This window comes from Solanum dulcamara, chromosome 7 (assembly GCF_947179165.1).
Source record: "Solanum dulcamara chromosome 7, daSolDulc1.2, whole genome shotgun sequence".
NCBI lineage: Eukaryota > Viridiplantae > Streptophyta > Magnoliopsida > Solanales > Solanaceae > Solanum > Solanum dulcamara.
In genome coordinates this window covers 35,127,307-35,133,010 of record NC_077243.1, presented here as the reverse complement: position 1 = coordinate 35,133,010, position 5,704 = coordinate 35,127,307, and the positions used below count along the sequence as shown (strand labels likewise).

General features: G+C 36.0%; 1 long non-coding RNA gene across 1 annotated transcript; it reads left to right on the top strand.

Annotated features, from left to right (window-relative positions):
• The first annotated feature begins 231 nt into the window (after positions 1–231).
• LOC129896915 (uncharacterized) lies at positions 232–1,353 on the top strand. The gene is made up of 3 exons (XR_008768075.1): positions 232–505; positions 603–720; positions 1,321–1,353. It is a non-coding gene; the product is annotated as an uncharacterized LOC129896915 (long non-coding RNA).
• Positions 1,354–5,704: the final 4,351 nt, after the last annotated feature.

Sequence of the window (5,704 nt, the reverse complement as noted above, 5' to 3'; positions counted from 1 at the left end):
ATATATGATTCTTAAGCTGTTCATTATCCAAAAACAGCAGCCAACATAGAAAACAAAAACGTGAAGAACCAAAAGGAACAAGGCAGCAACATTTTGGAAGAATTAAAGGTGAGTTTTCCAATTTTCTTCCGTGAATTAATTATATACGGTGTACCTTAAGTATGTGGATATGTATATATGTATTTTAAGACCTTCATGGAAGTAAAACTCCAGCTTTTCAATTGGAATTTGGAAGAGAAAATAAGAGAAAGTCGAAGGAGAAAATGTTAAGAATTAATTAACCAACCCGTTTTTGGAAGGGACAGTGATTAGTAATATTGGTATAACTTCTTGTGTACAGATTTGTTTCGAGTGATTTAATATGTTTTGGAAAGGTATTTCGTGGCTCTATATCTTTCATTCAGACTCCAAAATCCAGTTGTACTTGTATAAGTTCGAAAAATGGTAATGAAGTGTAGAGGAGGTTCTACTCAGATTTGGTTTTGGAAATTCTACACGGACAGCTGTAAGTATTTTGGTCATATCTTTTTGTACAAAATTGATGTAGGGTTGATTCGAAATTGTTTGCGACCCTAAGACATATGTGTATAACTTTCATGAAGGGCGTAAATCCTGTTTCCCTCCATTACCCCTTCGAAACGAAGCGACAAGGTGAAACAGTAAACTGTCCAGATTTCACATTTTGGATAGTTTTGGCGAGTTTGACGAGTTTAACGTAAGGTAAGGTTTCTTCTTTAAATTTGAGCTTTATGTGTTCTGATGGAGCATGTTACACTCCCTATTGGTGGCTGGAAATATGAAAATGGCTTAGAAATACTTGGCGTTCGGAATAAACTAAAGTGTAGTCGTTATAGTCGAATTGTCGTCAAGGTAAGGCGTTGTTCTTGTGAGTTGCTGCTGCAGGGGTGTGGTGTCTTGTTGCAGGGCCTACATATGTTCTAATGTGGGTTAGGGTGCTTCTGGTTGAGTCCACATGACCCCCCGTTGCGTATAATTAAAGGCGTTGTAAAATAAAGACTAGACACCCTATTTGATATCATCTTTTTGAATAAGTCGTTTGGAGTTTATGTTGTATATTGTTAGTATGAATTGCTGCAGGTTGTTGTTGTTGGTTGGCTGTAGGTCTTAGGGACCTAATTGGAAATTCGGATAGGGCACATTATAGGGGAGGTGCTGCCCAATTTTCGTTAACGCCTTAACAAACTAAAGGACTAGTCGAGGAAACAACTAAGGCAATAGATTCCATTAACATTAAGGCGTAATCCAAGATACTGGAAAGTTAAGAGTAGTTGATATTCATATTACTTTCATATTGAATAGGTTCAGAAGACGACGAGACGAGCAGGATAAAGGGTAACTCCCAAAAGGTATGTAAAGCTTTCTCTTGGCATGTTTTGGTATAAGTTCGTACAACTATCTTTCTTTCCTTTTGGCAAGTTTTAGCCTTAAGTGAAGTGTGTGTGGAATGTGGGGATAATTCCATTCCCAAAACTCCAAGTATGCCTCATAACCCATATCCACTGCTTAGTATTGGAATTTCTGAAAGAATTGAGTATTGCCTAGTAAGGCTTTTATGTGTTAAACACTAGTATGTGGAAAGCTATTTCTCATTTCCTATGATACGTATTTGATACGAAAGTGAGATTATGATGCCATAATGATTCACCGAGCCCCATGATGGGCCGGGTATGAAATATGTGTATGCAGATCCCATAAAGGAAAGTACAGACCACATATAGTTTATTCTCTTTCTTCTTCTGGCATGTCTTAGTTCTAGATTAAAATGATATGAGTTCCGAGGTAACTCCATTCTTAGCATCTCTTATTTACGTCTGAATATCGAACTTTTATAATAATTGAACTATTTCCCTGGAAACTTTTATATGTTAAAAAGGTAACAAATGTACAGGCTCCAAGTCTTACACACTATATGTTAACAAATGTTTCTGGTTCCATAAGCGATTTGGCTTTACTTTAGTACATGTCTAGGAGCCCCGAGATTATAATTGAGACAGCCCATAATGGCATTTAGAGGACACTCGAGATTACTACACCGCTACTCGGGTTCTCAAATAAAAGCTTAACTTTTTATTCTGTCGAGTCTCTGATAATGATTTAAATTGCATATAGTTACTCACTACTCTACTCGTGTATATTGTAACACTTCTTTCACTGAGTCCCGGGCCAGGATATGTTCTCGTGCACAGTTCACTGCATTATTCACTGAGTCCCTCAATAGAGGGCCAGGATACGTGTATAAATATATGATGATGTGTTGTAATAAGGTGGTGATGGCACTGGGGCCATGATGGTTTTACAGAGATGATTTTACAGAGATGATTCACCGGACCCCCGAAAGGGCCGGCTATATGATATGACTCGAACATGCATGTTTTTGTAATTCATAAAGTACAGGTACAGGTTTCTGAATTGATATCTTATCCCCTGATTCTCTATCTCGGATATGTTTCCAGTTGTATTATATTATGTTTTACATACTCAGTACACATATCGTACTGACCCCCTTTCTCGGGGGGCTGCGTTCATGCCCGCAGGTACAGATACAGATTTTGGGAGTCCGTCAGCTTAGGATTCCATGCAGCTCAGCTGGAAGAGGCTTCATTGTATCGGAGCCTAGTTTTTGATACTGCCCACGGATGTATAGAAATTGTTTTATCCATTCAGGGGTACGGCGGGGGCCCTGTCCCGCCATATATTGTCATTTATATGTTTAGAGGTCTGCAGACATGTATATGTGGGTTGTGTATGTCAGTTTGATTAAGCTGGGTCTACATGATATATGATATATGTTATTATGTTATGACAGCCTTGTTGGCTTGCCTGCCCTGTCATGTTGTGATACAAACGAAAAGGGCTACAGTTTATAAAAATGTTATCGCCAGTGGGGCTCTGTTACATGATATTGTCTTATTTACGATTCAATGTGACCTCAACTAATAGATATATGTACGGGGGGTCCAGGTCGGACCCCAGTCGCGGCCTACGGGGTTGGGTCGTGACAACTTGAATGGTGCTTGAAGCATTTGTTGTCCCAGCATTTCGGATTTACTCCTTTTAATTTGGCCAACATTTTTCATGGAAACTTTTAAGACATATTTGGAGTCAACATCCTCAAAATCATAAAATTTGGAGTTGTTATTCCTTGAAGTCATATTAATATTTTTAAACTTGGAAGAAGAGAGATGAGAGTAAAGATTGTCCCACTGGGTGTGCCAAATTTTTTAATGACTTAATTTTGTTCCTGAAAGATAATAATCTAGAAAGAAAAGTAGCAAAGTAATAAAATTTTATTTCAATAATTTATGAAGGGTTACAATTTTTATAAAATCTTATTAAAAAAATATATAATCCTTTGATTCATCTCATTAAAATCGCCAACTCAAGAGCTTTGCTTTGTTATTTAATCGATGGTATACTTCTTGGAATTTCACCATGAATGCAGAGCCAAGCTTTAATCACAATCGTAGAGGTATGAAAACTTATGTATCAACAGTTGGACACGAAGACTTCTTTGAATGCAAAAGACTTGTGGATCATCACTAAAGAGCAAAGCTTATTTATGTATTTTTTTCCTCTTTTATGATCTTAGGAAGACCCCTTTATATAGGCGTGAGCTAGGATTTTAGGGGTATTTTGGTCTCCATGTGATTTTATTGGACCTTGAACGTGAAGAGCATTAGTTGGTCTCGTCTTGTCAACTTAGCTGATTGGACAAAATGTAATTTGGACTTCATTGAAGTCATAATTTTAACTCAACTTTATTAACCAATAATTTGACTTTGCAACATATTATGGATTTAAGATTTAATTCAAAATTTAATATGAATTTATCAATAAAATCATATTTTCTTTACAAATCTTAAACTTTTAAAAAAGTAGCACACATGTTAATTACCTAAAAAGTATTGACATTTACTGAGGAAAAACTCATTATAGATGAGTTGAATCCTAAATTTATAACACTTGGTGATAAACCCTTAGCCTGATGGCTCAATTGGCTCAGGTTTGCTAGAAATTTATGATGAACCTAGCTAAGGCCCAATCACTTCAGTCAATATCAAGTTTAATTGAAGAAAAACCTTGGCGTTAGCGTGTCTAAGTCATGTAAGGCAAGGTGTGGCTAAGGCATGGCAAGGTGTAACACCCTAAAATATTCCAACTCAGATCGGTCCGAAAAGCCTAGAAAAAAGAATTCATTTTTTGTTGAATTCTAACTTGTATGGGCACATCTACCAGCCGTAGAAATTTCCACGGACCGTAGATGGTCTCATCGTAATGGACTTCAGCAACTAGAACTTGGATCAGGAGTTACCGACCAAGTCTATGGACCATAGAAGCTTCCACAAGCCATATATCTGATTCGTAGACCAAGTCCTAAGACTTGGAATTTTCAAGTGTACAGGAAGAGCCTCTATACAACCCATAGAAAGGTCTACGGACCATAGAAGGTCCCGTAGACCCAATTCAGAAAACCCTCCCTTAGTACTTTTTCTATATTTCAACATGATGGTCTGTAGAACGTCCTATGACTCATAGGAAGGGTTTGTAGACCTCTACTTCAAAAAACTAAAAAGTCATCACACTATAAGTGCATTCTTTCATGGCTTGTAGGAGTTCCTATCCTCTGTAGGTCGACCCGTAGACATTACAGTCAGTTTTAAATAAAGGGTATTTAGGTATTTTTTCACCCTTTCCAAGTCTAAGTTTTGATGTTTTGGGACACAATTAAGCCTCTTATCAATATCTAAAGACTTAGAGCTAGGTTTCATGAGGATAAAGCTAGGGTTTCAAGAGTATTCTTCAAATTTCTTCAATAACATCATTCCTCCAAATATGTAAGACTAATTATTGTGTTGGACTAAATTCGTCCACACACCCTACATCTAAATTTAGTCAGTAAAGAGAAAAGCCTAGAGTTCTACCCAAAAGTTCCATGAAGTCCATGTTTTGTTTGTATTTCGCATGTAGAATTCAGATTCTCTTATTTATCGATATTACGATATTATATGTTGTTTGATTTTGTGGAGTTATTGTTCATGCTTTTTATCACATGAACCCTATTTATTAAAAATTTGATTGAAATCTTACATGCAAATATTTTCATGCATTGATTTTCAAAATCAAAGTGACTTCAGGGATACTTTCAAAGTTTCATTTAAAAAGAGTTTTAAGGAACATAAATTGTTCCAATTGTATTAATTTGCATTGAGAAAATAGGTATTATTTCGAAAATAGCATAAATGATTTTTGAAAAGCTTTTTAGTATACTAAAGTAAAGTAAACATAAGTTTTCCCTAAAGAGGACTTTTGAGTATTATCTCAACACATACGTTATATGAGCATTATCAATATTGCATTATTTTGGGAGTAGTATTGATCACCAATTTTGATTAGACTTCATATAACTCAAATTTTCATAAACTACGTAGCCAATGTAGGATAAAATCATATCACAATTCAAGCGACTCATCACTTACCTCTGAGAAGGCCTATTAGATGGATCCATAAATTAAAGTTGTTGTCCTATGACCAAAAAGGTATTCCTATGCCCAAAAAGGTATAGGATGGCACAAGGCTCATAGTATTCCCCAACAAAGTAAAGTTATCTTATTTTAAATATTTTTCTATTGCATACTTTATTGTAAAGCTTGAATGATTTTCAAGTCATGTTTATGTCTACTTC